Source organism: Mercenaria mercenaria, chromosome 3 (genome assembly GCF_021730395.1).
Source record: "Mercenaria mercenaria strain notata chromosome 3, MADL_Memer_1, whole genome shotgun sequence".
NCBI lineage: Eukaryota > Metazoa > Mollusca > Bivalvia > Venerida > Veneridae > Mercenaria > Mercenaria mercenaria.
Genome location: NC_069363.1, coordinates 25,595,464 through 25,613,682, shown reverse-complemented (window position 1 = coordinate 25,613,682; position 18,219 = coordinate 25,595,464).

Below are 18,219 nucleotides of genomic sequence, written 5' to 3'. Positions count from 1 at the left end.
GGAGATATATTGAAAACTTTAAGCATTATGTTTCACAACTGGGCCTTAATACTATGCCTGAAAAGTTCTTTGAAACATATAGATTTTGTCCAAAAATAAGCCAAGTGTTTTCTGCTCATCTTCCCTAGAACAGTCTAGTTAATCTAGACAGTACAAAGTGATTATGTGTAGCTCTTTATATAATTACAGGCAATGGTATTATTAAAGGCACTATAAGCCACAAAGCATCTAAATGATACAGCAAAGTAAAGTATCATGCATTAGCAATAACATTTTCTAAAATGCAAGGTCAAGTAGATTTTAAAATGTTAGCTGAAAACATTGACATACAAGTACTAATCTAATACTAAAACAACCAAACATGTATTTTCTACATCTAGCAAGCCATGCCCCATTTTAAAAATAACCCTAAATGATGGACTTAGCAGATATGAATGTTGTGCACTGTATTAATATATTGTTAACATCAGTTTGCAATACATATAATATTCCTATACATGATTGTGTCACACCATATTAAAGCTATATAACCAAGAGCTGGTTTTGTGGCTTATCCTCTCTCTGTATAGTCAATTTCCTTTCTTGTTTGATTTACTTGAGTCCAATGATGTTTTCTGTTTGTACATAAAATTGTCAAGCATCTTTTGCCGCTTGCAATCAATGTCTTGCCTTTTTTCTCTGCAACATTCCAAAGCATCACCAACCTTATCAAGGTTTGATTTGGCAACCTGTAACAATCCTTGTGCTATGTCTAATTCCTGGAAGTCTTTCTTCTTTATTGCTTCAGAAAGTCTATTATTTGCTTCTGCAAAGACATGCTTTGCTTTTGACAGATCATCCTTTAACTGCTGTTCACTCTTCTTTACTTCTTTTTCTTTTTCCCCTAATTTTCGTTTTCTTTCTTCATTCAGCTTCAGTGACTGCTGTTCTTTTTCTCTTTGTTCTTTCAATGCTTGTTTTTTACTTTCAGTCAATCTAAATTCAGCTTTTTCTGTCTCAATTCTATCCTTATACTTCTGATAGGACTTGGCAACAGAAGACTGTAGATCTTTGGTCATTGGAATGTCTGTGACCTTACCCTTGTACATACCAACAGCATCCCTAGTCAACCTGAGGCCATTCAGGGATTCTTCAGACAATAGTGTTCTTTCATTAGTTAACAGTTTCTTATTGATAGACAGACTTCTTTCGACATCTGCATTCCCATGACTTATGCACAAACAGCTTATCACTAACTTTCTCAGATTTTTATACTTTAGACGACCTGATGGTGTTTTCCTGCTCAAGACATAGCCCCAATAATGATCTATTCTATCAATCTCATCCTGGTCATTATATATCTTGCTATCTGGAATATCATCTGCTCTATACAACTTCCATTCATCCCTGATTAAAGGAACTTCTTCTTTTGAAATACCTGGCAGAGTCTCTGATAGCCTTTTCAAGTGTTTAAAGGCACTTTCCTGCTCTCTTACTTCTGGATGTAAACACTGAATATTTTTTACCAAAGCAACATCAACCGGAAGCTTTTTAGCCAAGTAACTTGTTACTTCTTGATAAAATTTCCTCATGTCATATTGCAGACTTTTCTGCTTTCCTGAGTCAAGCTTAGATAACGTCTTCTCAGTGTCACTACCAACTTCCATCTCTTTCAAATCAAGACAGTTGTTCAGATCTTTCACATCTAATTTAACCAGTTTAGACCCGATGGCATCTGCAACAATGTCATGTTTGACAAATCTAAGCATCAATGTCCTAATAAGGTCACAGGCTTCTGAATACAACATGTGAATTAGAGGCTCTTGCTTTTGGAACATGATCAAAAATCTTTCAAAGACTGGCCCCACACTAATAAGAAACTGAATCTGTGCTAGAATTTCTTTGGACTTCAGCTTTTCACAAATCCTGAGGTACCTAGAATTCTTCTTCAGATACTTGTCAGTTCCTTGATCTTTACTAATCTGTGGTAGCACTTTCAAGAAATATCTACTAGAACCCTCCCAATGCTTGAGTAGTCTTCCAAGAGCGGGTATCAATGTCAGCCACCTACACTGAACGTGTCTTACAAACATGTTTTCATCAAGATTAAGGTCTTCCAGCACTGCAGCATAATCTTCTCTCTGACAGGTGTGTGATTTAAACCACTGAAAGAGGTCGATGGCTAATTCCTCTGCATCCTCACCATAGACATTAAGACCTTTTCTGAATCCATTGTGAACAGCATGTATAGAACATGGAACAAATTCAGTAAGTTCAGGTAGACCGAGAGAAGCTTTATGTGTATTGACATGGTTCCAAACAGTCTTATTAACATTGGGACCATCACTCCCAAGTGATACTAATAAATCTAAAGGTATCTGATAAGGTGTTTCATTCAAAGTATCAATTAAAGCCTGTCCTACATCAACACCTTTGGCATGACCAAACAGTTCACTCTTTAAAAACATAGTGCTTATTTCACCTTTCTCTTCATTCCAAAACCTGATTAATATATCACACTGTTTCATATTTTGGACTGTACCAGTTTCATCAAACTGAATTGTATATGGTATCTTATCAGTTGCTATTTTATTTGCTATAGTCTGTCTAAAATAAGGACCAAGCCCATCTGATATCATATATGATACTTTTGATTTACTCATTGTAAAGTCCTTTGCCACAGAGCTACCTGGGAACATGCTTTGGAATAACTCTGGTGTCCCATCACAAGAACTGTATGTGTAACCACTAGCTGCTACTTTAAACGCCCACAGTGTCTCTGCTTTACAAACTTGCTCCTTATGGGATAATGACTGGAGCTGAATGATTGAAGATTTTTTCTCGGTATCACCTCCTCCTTGAGAAGTACTTGCAACAACACTGCTCTGTTTTTCAACAAAGAACTTCTTCTGGGAGCATGAATTTCTTAATTTCATATTATCTTTGTGCTTTTGTCCATCAGCATGGTTCATAAGTTGCCCAACACCAGTATTGGAACATGAAATTGATTTATCACAAATAAAGCAGAAGCCATTCAAGTTAGATGACGAATCCTTTCTACACCACTGATTAAGTTTGTGTCCATTTTTATCAATCTTATTAAGCCAAGAAGCATTAAAATGAGTCTTTCCACCTGGCATAGTTAGTATCTATGTTAAAGGATGTTAGTTTATCTTTGGTACATCTAGACTGTTAGTTGACACCTGCAAAATATATCAAGTTAGCTCAGCTACTACAAGCATTAATGTTTGCAGCTGATACTTCAAAAGCTCAAATGTTTTCTTAAAACATTTTCAGTGGCTTAGAAATATTTTCATGTAATTATACATCAAAATATAAATTACATTTGAGAGAAGTACCAGTAGCAAACTGATCAGGTTAAGGCATCCCAGCACTGCTACAACAAATTCTTATCCGGCTTAGCCAGATAGAATTATAGTTGGTCACTACAGTTATGTTCTACCTTAACCTATGCTTAGAGTGAACAGAAACATTATAATGCACTTTGAAATAGTGAAATTCAGATCACAATATTTTATGTTTTAAAAAGATGTCTTTAGAAAATTGGGTCTAAGTCAAAGTACAGTGTATCATTTCTGTTCACCCAATTCCCTCAGTTTGCACATCATTGGGAAAGAGTTACAGTGCACAGCAATCATATCTGTTAGCCTACTTGTGTTCAAATGTGTATCTCTTTACCTTTAGAAGACAATATTTGCTGGATCCGGCACTGAAGATTCCCTAAGAGGTCAATGGCAGCATGTCCAGTAGTCCAATCAGAGCCTGATGAGTAGCTATCACACCATAAATCATATAACACAATTCATTCTACAAATAGACTAAAGCATAATCATGTTAACTACTTAATTTAAAATTTCATTGAACATGTTTTAATTTTTTTTTATTTTGAAAATATCAAAAAAGTAGGAGAAGTAGGAGTTTTCTGAGAAAAAGTAGGAAAAATGTAGGAAGGGATCTAAATAGTAGGAAAAGTAGGAAAAAGTAGGAAAAAGTAGGACTACTTGAAAGCCTGTTGTTGATGGTGTGTTCACTTATGTAAATAACCCATTGGAATCAAATAATTCCAAGGTGGTCGACTTTATCATCTGTCCGGGTTTATCATCAGTACCAGTATGGCTAAACCATACTAAATTATTCTGAGAGAATGGAATATGTTTGCAAAACTTACAGATTTAGCTATCGTCCTAAACCAATTTAAAATAATTAACTTACAGTCCATGTCCTTAGAATCTTTCTTGCACATCGGACTGGCGTGATTTTACCCATGCCGGCAAAACCCATCTGACCCCCCCCCCCCCCCCCCCCCCAATGCCAGATGACTCTCGTGCTGTCAATGACAACTAGTGGTTCATGTGCTAATAAAATATTGTTTATGTAAAATAAGAAAAAAGCAGGTACCTCGATAGTTTCTCTCCATTCCTTAAAGTATATTTCTCGATTGAAAATACGTTAGTTTACCATAAGAACATAACGTTACGCTACAAACAACAAAACTAAAGTGGAATTTTGTTATTGTGCGTAACGCAAAACATCATGACGTCACTTCTGCTTACGGACGTTAATTTCCCACGCTTTGTGTTCATTCTCCACTATAAGAAAGAGTGCTAAAAAGAAACCATTTCTACCTTTTGTAAAATACGGTATGCAAAAAAAAGTCTGCCAGAATAAAATGCTAACATGTATACGATATGCAAGAAAAAGTATCAGTCATGTGTTTACGAATCGGATGGAAATATCCGTCCCTCGGCCACCTGCGCATGGGCGGTAATTTGGCAAGCCTCGTTACCGCCCAAAGCACAGATGCCCTCGGGACGGATATTTCTATCCGATTCGTAAACACATGACTGATTTTATTATTCAGCTGGTAGCGACGAGACTGGTTAGTTTTCTTGACAAAATCCGTGATTTTATCTCTTCATGATAAATTAAATTCGGAGGATAAGCGAATGATTCTCTTCATTACGAATAAATCGTTATCATTGATTACATTGATGACATTTCAGAGATCTTGTACAAGAAATGTAACGTATTTAAATATCTCCTTTTTTACTACATGGAGACATTATTTCATTTTTTCTGACATCAATACGTAAATGACAATTCTAGTCATTTATGTAATATTTACATATTATAACGAAAACCTATTACAGAGAAGTGTGTTGGCAATTTAACTAGAAGTCCAATAGCAAACGGTAAAAATATTTTATCCTACCACTACGTATTTATCAGGCCGATATCTGCGCAACATTTCAGGATACATTTTCTGTACTGGCCCAGTGCCTAAATCTGGACACTTTTGGTGGGATTTTGACAGTAACTTTGCATTATGAAACCACACGTGCATAACATTTTAACTGTATAATTTTAGGTTCTTTATAAATCTCTTTGCAAAACAACAAAATCGTATATTGCTGATTTCATCATACAAATGTCATCCGAATTGGGCAAGTAAAAGCTGTCAAAATTGACCTTCAGAATGCTTAAATATTCGGACACTATTTGGGTGTAAAATGTAACGAATATGTGCATTGAAGGTAGTTTTCTCTGAAAAAGCTTACATTCGTACACTGTTGTTGACAGCTGGTCATCAAAGCTTTCGTTTGCGTCGATCCTGTTCATTTCAGTAAAAAATCATGAACGTAAAGCATTTTTAAACAGTGTCCGAATTATCAAGCACTGTCCGGATTTAGGCACTGAACCAGTATTGCTATATTATTATAAACAAAGATTGAATTGCTTTTGATATTTCATTTAAAATCTAACATTTAACGTTCAAATACATTGTATCTTTATTTATAGCAAATATTTTGAAACGTTTAGCCAGTGGAAAGTAATAATAACCTAACAAACACCATCTGATGAGGGTTTCTACTATAAAACAAACAGTGAATGGTCTCTATGATCACCTCAGACCAGCCATCATCCAGCGGTCCAGAAAAGCTGTCTGATATGCAAACCATACATTTATGATGTCCTACAAACTATGAAAGTAATAGTGCAAGATTTGTTTTAGATCAAGTCCTTACTAAGAAAACATACAAATTGTGCTAGAACTATTCAGACTTTTTCCACTCAGTCTAATAAGACATTTAAAATACAGTCTTTACATTAGAAAAAATTCTTTGACATGGACTTAATGATTTTCCGCTAATAACAAAGAGTGCTTATTTTGTATATCAGGATATATAAATACAAAACTGCATTTTTGTCTGATTTTCTTTCGTACCTCAGTATTTCTTCTTTTTTTCAAAATGACCTCTTTGACCTAAACGTAAAGATCGCTTTTGCTTTATTTATGTGGGTTGAGCCCCGCTCGGAAACTATGTGGTAGTTATATTTAGATCTTTAGCTCTTGAAGGGTTTATCATATTGCATTTACATTAGGTACTTCTGTGCCAGCTCGTTACTGACTGCGATAGTAACAGTGTAACAGTCTGCAAGTCTCCTTCTATACATTTTTTATAGAGATAGTACCTAAGTTTTTTAAATCACAGGTTTGAAGTTAAAAAGCTTTGAAATGAAGACAAAGGTCCATATATTTCTCAAAAACAGAAATATAGACAATATTTTAACCAGAGGTGTGGAGTTATGAGCATTTAATATTTTCATGTTAACGAAAATTTTGTGATCAAGGAAATGTAACTCTTCTTGAACATGGAGAGCATAAACATCAAAGGGACATAATATAGTCAATATTTTCTAATTGGGTGCATTTGATTTAACATTCAACTTTGATCTGGATTGCTAAATAATGATCCATGATACTGTGTGCTAAAAATTTAGAACATCTGGAACAGTCTATTAACAGCAAAACAATGCTTTAACAGAATCTAAACAGTTAAGCTCTAACTGGGACTCGAACCCAGGACCTCTCACACCTAAGGCAGACACTCTACCACTTCCCTATAACAGCAGTAGCTAATAGCTATGCAGTTTAATTGCTGGATTACATTGCGTGAACTGGAACAATAATCGGTGAACTCCGGATTATCGGCGTATTCGCTTTGTTACCTAACGGCAATTTTTGTGTAAGGGTGGCAGGGGAGCGGTTTCGCAGTTTGGCCCCGGTCGATTTTCTGTATAAACAGGACAGGGTAGATATAAAGGCATATCTATCTTACTGGTTATTTATTATTATTAATTCTTTAATATATCTGGGGAATGAGGAACGGTTAATGATTCTACATGGCGGGTGTTTTAAAATTCCTAGCTCCGTACTTCCGGTTGAGGCTAAAACATAAACATCAGAACAAAAAGTCGACCAGACGCTCGGCTGTTATCCATCCACTTTTTTTCATGTGAAAATTAGGGAAATAAAGTGGTGGTTGGGAGACACATTCCACGCCACCTGGGTATGCATCTATATTCGCACTATACATATATGCTACGAAATTGGATTTAAAAATACAAAATAGATGAATGGCAGAGTTCAAAGTGAGGCCAGGTTAGGCTAATTTTGGTCTATAAAATTTGGGTGATTTGGCCAATTTTCACTACATCTGGCATAGAAAGCGACAGGTGCATAGGACCGGAGGGTCGTCTTTATGTAGTCTATAGTATCTGCAATAGTCCATAGTAGTTTAAAAGAAAAATAAGCAAAAACGAGATTTCTATGGATATTTCAACAGTGGTACCCACACGTCAATGTGGAATTCGCAAATTTGCACTCCCCTGCCACCTTAAGGAAAATAGACAAATTTTCAAACCACTCAAATATTGACTTTCTGCATGTATTTAAACCCATTACGGAATGAACTGTAACCTATAGTGGTTTTTATTCATTTCTGAGTACTAAATTCGGCCTAGCGAGTCCCAAAAATGCAGTAGGTGGCCATATAATAATGAAGCTAAGGACCCCCAGCCAGTAGGATTCGTATCATAAAACGGCCAAAAGAAGAAATTAGTGCCTATATAATGACTATTCATGCCATTTTGTTTAAAAGCAACACATGTGTCTATATCTAGCAATGCCATTAAGCTATATAGTGATTGGGGTGGCCCCAAAGGATGGATGGGTGGCCTTTAAAGGGTGTCCCGATAAGATAAGTACGGTAACCTGCATTTGTATACCAAAATTATGTTAAAAGTACATGGTTTTAACATTTGAAAGGCTTTAAAATGTAAATATCATGTGAAATTAACTTTAAAGGCAGTAAATAGTTTTTCGGGGTTACTTTGATTCAGAATGCAAATTCTGGCTGATTTTTGCGTGGAGGGGTGGGCACTTTTGTTGGCTTATTCACCGGCTATCTTGCAAGGTACGGCAACACTTTTTGTTCAGTTGATATCACTATAAGTGTCTTAGGATTCAGGACAGGTTATATTTTATTTTATCTAAACATCTTAAAAACTTAAGGTGGCAGGGGAGCGGTTTCGCAGTTTGGCCCCGGTCGATTTTCTGTATAAACAGGACAGGGTAGATATAAAGGCATATCTATCTTACTGGTTATTTATCATTATTAATTCTTTAATATATCTGGGGAATGAGGAACGGTTAATGATTCTACATGGCGGGTGTTTTAAAATTCCTAGCTCCGATTCCGGTTGAGGCTAAAACATAAACATCAGAACAAAAAGTCGACCAGACGCTCGGCTGTTATCCATCCACTTTTTTTCATGTGAAAATTAGGGAAATAAAGTGGTGGTTGGGAGACACATTCCACGCCACCTGAGTATGCATCTATATTCGCACTATACATATATGCTACGAAATTGGATTTAAAAATACAAAATAAATGAATGGCAGAGTTCAAAGTGAGGCCAGGTTAGGCTAATTTTGGTCTATAAAATTTGGGTGATTTGGCCAATTTTCACTACATCTGGCATGGAAAGCGACAGGTGCATAGGACCGGAGAGTCGTCTTTATGTAGTCTATAGTATCTGCAATAGTCCATAGTAGTTTAAAAGAAAAATCAGCAAAAACGAGATTTCTATGGATATTTCAACACTGGTACCCACACGTCAATGTGGAATTCGCAAATTTGCACTCCCCTGCCACCTTAAAGAAAAAATATAATCTAATGCTGCCAACGTCATAATCGGTCAAATCTGCCCAAATTTCTCTGACGTGTTGTTCAGAGTATGAACTTGCTAACTGGTAGTACCAGTGAAATATTACTTACACTGAATCTTTTATATTTGCCCTTTTTGCAGCTGTCGAACGGCAAAGACGGTGAGTTTTGGCCAAATATAAGTAATTATTTTACCAGTTTTGAGAGGATTTCAATTGATGGGAAATTACAGTTACAAACTAAATACCTTTCTGCAACACATGGAGTCATTAGCATTCACTGTCAATCAGTATTATGACTAAGATCGACTGTCATTTATTCATTTCAAAGTTTCATAGACAGAGTCCGTTGTTTACATTTTTTTATCGTAACCGGTGCACTTGTAAAAATCATTTTAGTTTGAAAAATCAAAGTATGCAAAGAGCTATGGTACGGTCTCTAATTTTTAGCATGCAATTTGCGGTTTAGAACACAATTATGGCATACGGTAATTTACTTTCGGAATAGGAAAAAGAGGACACATGCATTAAATGATACAATCAAATTCAAAAAAAAAACATACTCTCTTAGTAAATTAAACTGGTTTTGCTGTTCGTAACGAGAAGATCTGTCTGTTGATGTATCTTGCACTCTAATCCGTTTTAATGATTTTTTCTTGTCAAAGAGTGAAGCTGTGCTATTAAAACTGTACAAGCCATTTATATTAATGTAGTTCGCAGAAACCAGGTCCTATTCCGCCGGAGGCCAAATTCCGTTAATCACTGCATACAACTAAATAAGGAATCGATATAAAATTACTAGTCAGGCACCAGCCACTTATTATATTAATATATTATTTTCTAAATGTAGCTCAAAACAAATACACTTGTGTTTACAAATGCTAGTAAAGTGTACTTAGTTTCATTGTCACGATTTTTATAAAGTCTTACCGACTATTTGCAATTTTTCGAATAAAATATATGACATAAAACTACCCTTTTATTTTATTGTAATCACAGGAGCTTTTTGAATGGCCTTAATTCATAAATCATTCCATTTAAAAAAATAGCGTAAAATGATGAACTTGGTTAGTGACCAGTATTTAGTATATTTTCCTGATGATTGTAAGCTTGTCTTAAAATGTTCGTGATTCTTAGCAATAAGCGTATAAATCACGATAATAAAACAATACATATAAGATGCTTTATGTCTTCGTTACACACAAGTGCTGGATATAAGTATTTTTGGTGTCAATAACCGAAGTGTCTTTGCCACAATGCAAAACTTAATTAAACCAAACTTGTTTATATGTTCCTAAGCGTTTATAGTAAGTATCGAAAAATGAGTTTTGTCGACTATAAGAAGGTATTAAAATATTGCATTCTAATTTTGAAACATTTAGACGTCTGTAACATTTTCTCTTGTAGGAAAAAAAAAACTAGCTGTGTATTTCTCCTAAATTTAACTGAACACTTTCTATGTATATTTATGAACATGGTGTCCAGTACGAATTATAAAAAATTGTCCTTCAGCCTTATGACGAATAAATTTTCATATTCGCTGCTTCATTTCCAGAAATCTCGCCATTAGACTCTTTACGTTTCAAAAACGGAACTGCACTTTATGCAGTTTTGTTACTTATTGTATATTATTATTATTATTATTGTTACATTATAAATTCCTTTTATGAAATTTGTGTGCGTGTTTATAGTCTCAAACACAGCTGTTTTCTTTCACAGAACTTCCAAATTTCCATTTATAAAACGTATGATATTTCTCTAATATCAAAATACAGCTCGTCGATCGTGGTATGGGATATTGTCAACCCAAGAAAAGTAGCACTTCAGGTTTTATCATTGAAGTACCCTATATCACCCGAAGAGGTCTGTGTTATTTATAGTTAACAGTCATCAATATGTATTTTGTTGCAGTCAAAAGAGAGGAGTAAAGCTGTATATACCAATGTAAAATAACCAATCAAACAAGTTTTGTTGATATAGTAAAAAGATATATACCAATGTAAAATAACCAACCAAACAAGTTTTATTGATATAGTCAAAGCATCAAATTAATGTTTAATGTGGTAAAGCTCTTAAGAAATGGGTAAATCCTTATTTTATAGGTTTGTATCCGTTTCATATCAAAAAGGCAAGAGTTTCTGAAATGACTGACAAATTGATAAATGATACTGCATTGGCATTTCCTAGTCTTGGTGTATATGTCCCTAGATATATGTTAGTATATAGTATATGTTCCAGTCTGTTATGAAGGAGGGAACAGATCTGTTCGCAAGGAGGAAGTTGTTCTTTCTCGCTGTCGAATAGGTCATACCCGTTTGACTCACTCTTATCTTTTGAATAAAGAAGATCAACCCGAATGTGTACCATGTCAAACACCGCTAACTATTAAACATATTTTAATCGACTGTGTGGACTTTGCTACACAACGCAGTACATATTATGACGTTCAATCTTTGAAAGAGTTATTTGACAACGTTTCAGTCGGAAATATCTTATCGTTTTTAAAGCAGATAGGAATATATCAAAAGGTCAAACACTTCTTATTTCATTAACATCTTGCAATATTATTATGTTTGCAGCTGATATTTTAACACAAACGTACATACATTTTTACATTACTGTTTTTAGATATGCTTTACATTTTACATGGATGTTTTAGATACGTTTTACATTATTCATAGTGTTCTTTATATTTTTACATGGATGTTTTACGTATGCTTTACATTTTCACATCAATGTTTATGCTTTACAGTTGGTGTTTGCAATATGACTTCTCCTCGGCGATATAAGACCATTTTGTGTCGATTCGCCGTAAAACCAAACTCACTCACTCACTGTTATGAAGGAAACGCTAGTGGAATCCAAGTTGTTTCATTGACTACATTATCTCTGATGTTGCTTGGTTGCGTCTTGTGCTTCCAAATGATCTTTCAAAGATTTTATTCATTGGTCTACGCATTGTGGTGTCGCAATAATGTCTTTAAAGAAGAAATTTCAAGGAGACCACATAATCATTGTTGAGAATGATAATTGTATCGTTTATGCGTAACACATTTTAGATGTTTTTTTAGAAAAGTACGTACATGATACTTTTTATGCTGTTCAAAAGTAATTTTACTACTATTTCATTGGACGAAATAAATTCTGTACATTTTTTCACGTCAGAAATTCGGATAGAACTTGTAATGCTGATATCTTTATATTCATTATGTGCATAGTCCGAATCAGAGTAGATGGTTATGGAGTTACATTTTCTTTTTCAAAATAAGTTTTGTTTTGTAATCTTTAAAAGAAATTTGATTTTGTTATTAAGCTTTCAAGATAATGTAAGATTTATAATTTTCTAGGGTCAGTTTCTGAAAATGTGACAAAAGTCGTCCAAAACACAAAGTATATTAAGTAAATAAAAGTTTTTCGTCTAACTTCATCTATCAATCATGTTATTATTTAGGTAATCAGAGAGTATACTTCATTTGCGAAAGTTTACTTCGTTGATACACTATTCACATATGTTTAAACTGTTTTATAAGTCTATATTCTCAGTTACATAATACCGTGCAGTCTACATTTGAACGTCATTTCTTAGGAAATTGTACTGAATGCTGGCACTAAAAAGTATTGTAACTGAGGTAATAGCATAGGTCATTGTGTTGTCTCTTTAAGACCTCTAAATTTATGTTTGTTTAATTCTTGAAACTGTTAAAGAATTCCTGTTATTCCTATATTTCTTGAGCTGGATCATTACTAAATACGTATATGTCTAGAACACATCTTAATAGCCTGAATCAAATTCACAGAAAACAACTAAGCATGAAACATCATGACAGGATACATAATTTTACCATAACTCCTTTCACGCTGTCATTAATGAATCTGATCTCGTCTATTATTTTAATTCGCCGATGTCAATATCAGGCATTCTTTAGTACCACAGGATCAGTACACATTTTAGCAGGACATAAATCGTAAGTATGTTAGGACAGATATGTCTTTTGATTTAAACAGAATATGACAAGAAGGTTGTTTACCCTAATGGCTTTCAGCATTAGACTTATTCTACAGGGCATATTTAAACATATTTTGCATGTTTCTATAATTGTACTTTTGGCTGAAAATCATAACAATGAATACACAAATACAGAATAATAAACTATATGCATTACATAACTAATTCATTGAAGTAAACAAGGTTTTCTTAATGCAGACATTCTCAGACACGCATTCACATCTAAAGCCTTTTGTATTGATCATTTACCAAGGCAATAAACTCGTTCTCTGTATCAATCAAATTATACGATCCACTTAAGAAAAGTCTATTGAACAATGTTTTCACAAATTGACCGAATGATTGATTTGGCTAAATGTGTCTACTGGATTTTGTAAGGACGCCATTAATAATTCTGTAATCCAATTTGAACTGACCAGTGGTAGTGTCTGGGGTTATGTGATGACGTTAATGTATCTTTCACAGTCCTAGCAGGAACTAATTCAAAGAAAGTATCAATGGCCTAACTTGCGCTGTTTAGTTTTATATTTACATGAATGTGCGTTTAATACTATGTTGGCTGCCCAAATACATACTATTTCTCTCATTTATGGTTGAGCAATGGGTAAATAAACAGGTATCTAACATTTTCTAATTCAACATAAACGATAAAAAAACATTTGGTCTCTTCACATAACACTTTGTCATAGTATGTCTTTACTTACTTTCTAAATTGACTTTTATGACATGCAGTTTCTGAAGAATCATTCACCCCTTTGGTACATTTGTACTAATTATTGATGACCAATATTGTTTGCTCTTGATTACTTTTTGAAACCTTCTTATTAAATAATTTTACACATCGTCTGTCACAGTTCAGGATCATTATAATTTGATACATGTATACTGACAGCAGTTGTTCAATATAGGGTGACAGTAAAGTAAATATTAATATACAGAGATCAAGAAATTTCTGTCGTTTGTGGTGAAAACCTGGCCTGCGAGTGAACATTGAAACCCGTATATAACTTTATTGTGCAAAATAACAATTATAATAAAACGACATGTCACGTGGTAATCCTTAACCATACCTGAAAGATCAAAATTATACTTAGACGACCTTGATTTAAGTTCATTATTCTTCTGAATTTTACTTCTATATGCATGGATAGGTATCAAAAATAGGCAGAAAATTAATTATAACTTTAATATACGTAAAGATTGAATGAGGACGGTATGGCCCCAAAGAACAGAACATATAACCACACTGAAACTCCTACCTCAGAGGACAAGGTCAAACTTATGGTGAAAGATGTGACTTACTTTTTCTTGTCTAATGTACAACTTTAGTATAAAAGAAGAATAGACATATAACTCTATCAAATTACTACAGCAACAATTAACACAAAGAAAGGATGCCACGTGCAAGCCTCAGAGCATTAGCTCAATGATCAATATCGTAGTAAAAATCATGACATTTTCAGTCATTTTCCTTGCCCTGTCCATAACATATTTAACACTCCGTGACGTCTTTATAGATAAAATAAATTAAAACTCTTTGGCATAAACATTTACCATTAAACGGCGATATGTCCCCCGCAAGAGATAGATCCCTAGCTCAAAGATCAAAGGCTCACTCTGTGGTTCAGTCTAAAAGTTTTATTGTCAAATCTTAACATTTTATAGCACAGCTATCCGTATGCTATGGACACATTTCTAGTTTGCGAATAAAACGTGCATCGACGTCTTTCTAAGAGAATAATTGAACAAGAACCAGTGGCCTATTCCGTAATATCTTATTTCATTTGATTATACGCCAATTTATTTCTCTATATCAATCAATAAAGGCACTTTATTAGACCGTATTTCCTTTTACTCTGAATTTATCTGACGGAAAATTCTGTTGCCGATTTTAAAAACAATATATCTACATCTCCAAGGACAGGTTTCATTTATTTTAGGATTAAAACTTAAGGCAGACTATAACTTTTACAAAAGTAATCAACACTTACAATCTGTCGTGTTGGGGTGACTAAACAATACATAAGCTGCTAAAAATGTATAAGTTTATGGATTTTATAAAATACTAAATTACATTCACTTCTTTTAAAGCAAAACATTTTTCTTATAAAATGCGTGGGGTATACTTTCTATAGTATTATTTACAGCAATCAGTCAAATTATTTTCTTTTACTCAGGTAATAGTCACGGCTAGTAATAAAATAGAAAAAAAAAACTATACAAGTTGCTTAACATGACAAAAATGAAAATGTTGCAGGCTCGGTTTCTTTGAGCCTGTTCATGGATAGTTGTTGAAATGCATGCTACCGTCCACGCCCTCTGTCCCCGGGTTTAGCAGAACTCAGTATTTACATATTTTACATGTACCAAAATCAATTCTGAGACACCCGGTGAGTTCATTCGGCGGTGTACGATACATAAGTGTGCAATTCCATGAAAAGCGCCGTATGGTCCCCAGTTAAATTAATGGACTTGCGCTAAATGAGGAAACAAACAAACTGGAATTTAGAAAGGTGATTTGAGATTACGGAGCTTGCATATCACAGAAACTACCAAAAACAAAATTAAAAAGCGGGTGATTATACAATACTCTAAGCTATGAACGTGGACGTATTGGAACCACCAAAGCCGAAATGTGCAAGCTGAAAAAATAAACAGTACCACTAACACAACATAAATGTCGTGCAGAACGACCTGAAAATATCAAAATAACAGCTCTGATTGAATAATGTACGGTGAGACTGTTATGGGGCTTTATGTTCAGTCATTTTTAATAAACAAATGTGCCGTTGTGTACTTAGTTTCAAGAACAGAAGTCAGAAAACATGGTGTTTCCTACATATTTAGCTTGCAATATGTCAGTCAAATAAAATGAATTATAACGGAACATTAAATTATGAAAAAAGTCAAAATGCAAAGGAAACAAAAAGAATTTTATTAACATATTTACATATCACTTCATACTGTAACTGATTTCCTGTATTTTCATAACCACTCTAGACTAGACAACCCAAACGTAAACAAGCGTGGACTAAACAAGTTTTATCCAACATTTTTTTCAAACCTGTCTACAGTTTTTAATGTTTGCGGATGTCTCTAAATTGTATTCTGGTACTTATAACTTGTGTAAATGTTGAGTTCTGCTCAACCCGGGGCTAGAGGGTGTGGACGGTAGCTTGCATTTCCACTACCGTCCATGAACATGCTCAATCAAACCGAGTCTGCAACATTTTCGTTAATGTCGTGTTGGGCGACCTGTGGTTTTCCACTTTTTTTATTTTGTTCTAATTCTAAGACAAAATAAAATCCTATATGTATCCTTATACGTTCCCGTGTAAAATTTAACGCGAGTGGGATTCACCGGCTTCTTTTAATATAAGATTTATTGCACGAAAAGCGTAATAAAATGTTAAACACGAGTAAGAAATTTTACCAGTAACAGATGTTTGCAATGTCAAGACAGAGAATCTTATGAGGTTAACCTGAACTATTTATAGAAACGGGTGATGAATATTAATGAAAGTTAGTCCAGTCAAACGCATGATATTGGACATTACATCATAGTACAATACGGAACAACATGTTCGTATTAACTTGTGAAATAAAATAAAGCATATATAAGAAATCCTTTGAAAGCATAGGAAACAACCAAGAACATTAATTTCTTGCATACCAGACGGGGATTTCCAGTACTTTTACCAGTGCTGGAAAATTCCATCTTACATCCTGGGGTGTAAGATGACTCTCGTGCTGTAAGTGACGTTTTAAGAACTGCATATATGTAGAAGATTTATGTAGTAATTTATATTTTACTTTGAAAAAAAGGAATAAAAATCCAATACCTTGACAGTTCCTCTTTGTTCCTGATAGTATATTTCTCTATTCAAAAAACTATTATTTTTTCACAAATTCATAACGTTACGCTGCAACTGATAAAACAAGCAAAAAAATGCAGACTTCGTCTGTGCACAGGGTAATGAAATGTGTAACACCCATTACTCACCATGGCACCGGTTTAAGCGGATCTGTTTCATGGAAACATTGAACAGACTCCATGATCCCAAGGGACAAGAAATAACAACAACCATTTATTCGTCATGAATAGCTATCTGATATGCAAATTATATCTTCTAGCTTAACTTTACAACATCCTGCGCACTATGAAATAATTTCCAGAAAAGCTACTATCAATCAAGGCCAAATTAAGAAACTACTGGAACGAATCAAAGAAATATCTATTCCCAAAGGAACTAGAACTATTCTTTCCTTTTACACTCAACTTAATAATGATACGAGAAATACAGTCCGCATATTAACAAAAGAACTTTATTTGACAGAGACTAAACGAATTTCCGTTGACAGCAAATTACGATTGCTTTGTGAGGAAAATGAGGATACAATGAGATAAATTATTCCCACAAACAGCCAAATAGTTTTCTGGCTAATTCGCGATCACTTCTCGTAAGCCCTACTCCGACAACCACATGACCAGCTTCACTCTGTTTGATTGTATTGCATATACATAAGAACTTCTGTGCCAGTTTGTTTCTTACTACGATAGTAATCCTTTATGTTTTATCAAATATTTATCAACAGCCTATTCGTTATGATTATCCCCCGCCGAAGGCGGAGGGGCATAGTTTTGGCGTTGTCCGTCCGTCCGTGCGTGCGTCCGGAGCCATATCAAGGAAGTGGTTTGAAATATCTGAATAAAACACCATATACATGTTCACCACTATAAAGAAATGCGGCCCGTCAAGTTAGTTGTTGTTGTTGGATTTAACGTCGCACCGACACATGGTATGTTATATGGCGACTTTCCAGCTTTAATGGTGGAGGAAGACACCAGGTGCGCCTCCGTGCATTATTTCATCACGAGCGGGCATCTGCGTAGAATCACCGACCTTCCGTAAGCCAGATGGATGGCTTCCTCACATGAAGAATTCAACGCCCCGAGTGAGGCTCGAACCCACATCGATGAGGGGCAAGTGATTTGAAGTCAGCGACCTTAACCACTCGGCCACGGATGCCCCATGTCAAGTTAGTAGTTTCTAGTGTTAACTATATAGGGTACTATAAATATGGCAATTTCTGCTTCATAACTTGTGACATATTTGACCTAGAACTATGAAACTTAAACTGAATTTAGATCACCATAATGCGACAATGCGAAAACAATTTCGTCAGGATCTCTTTAGTAACT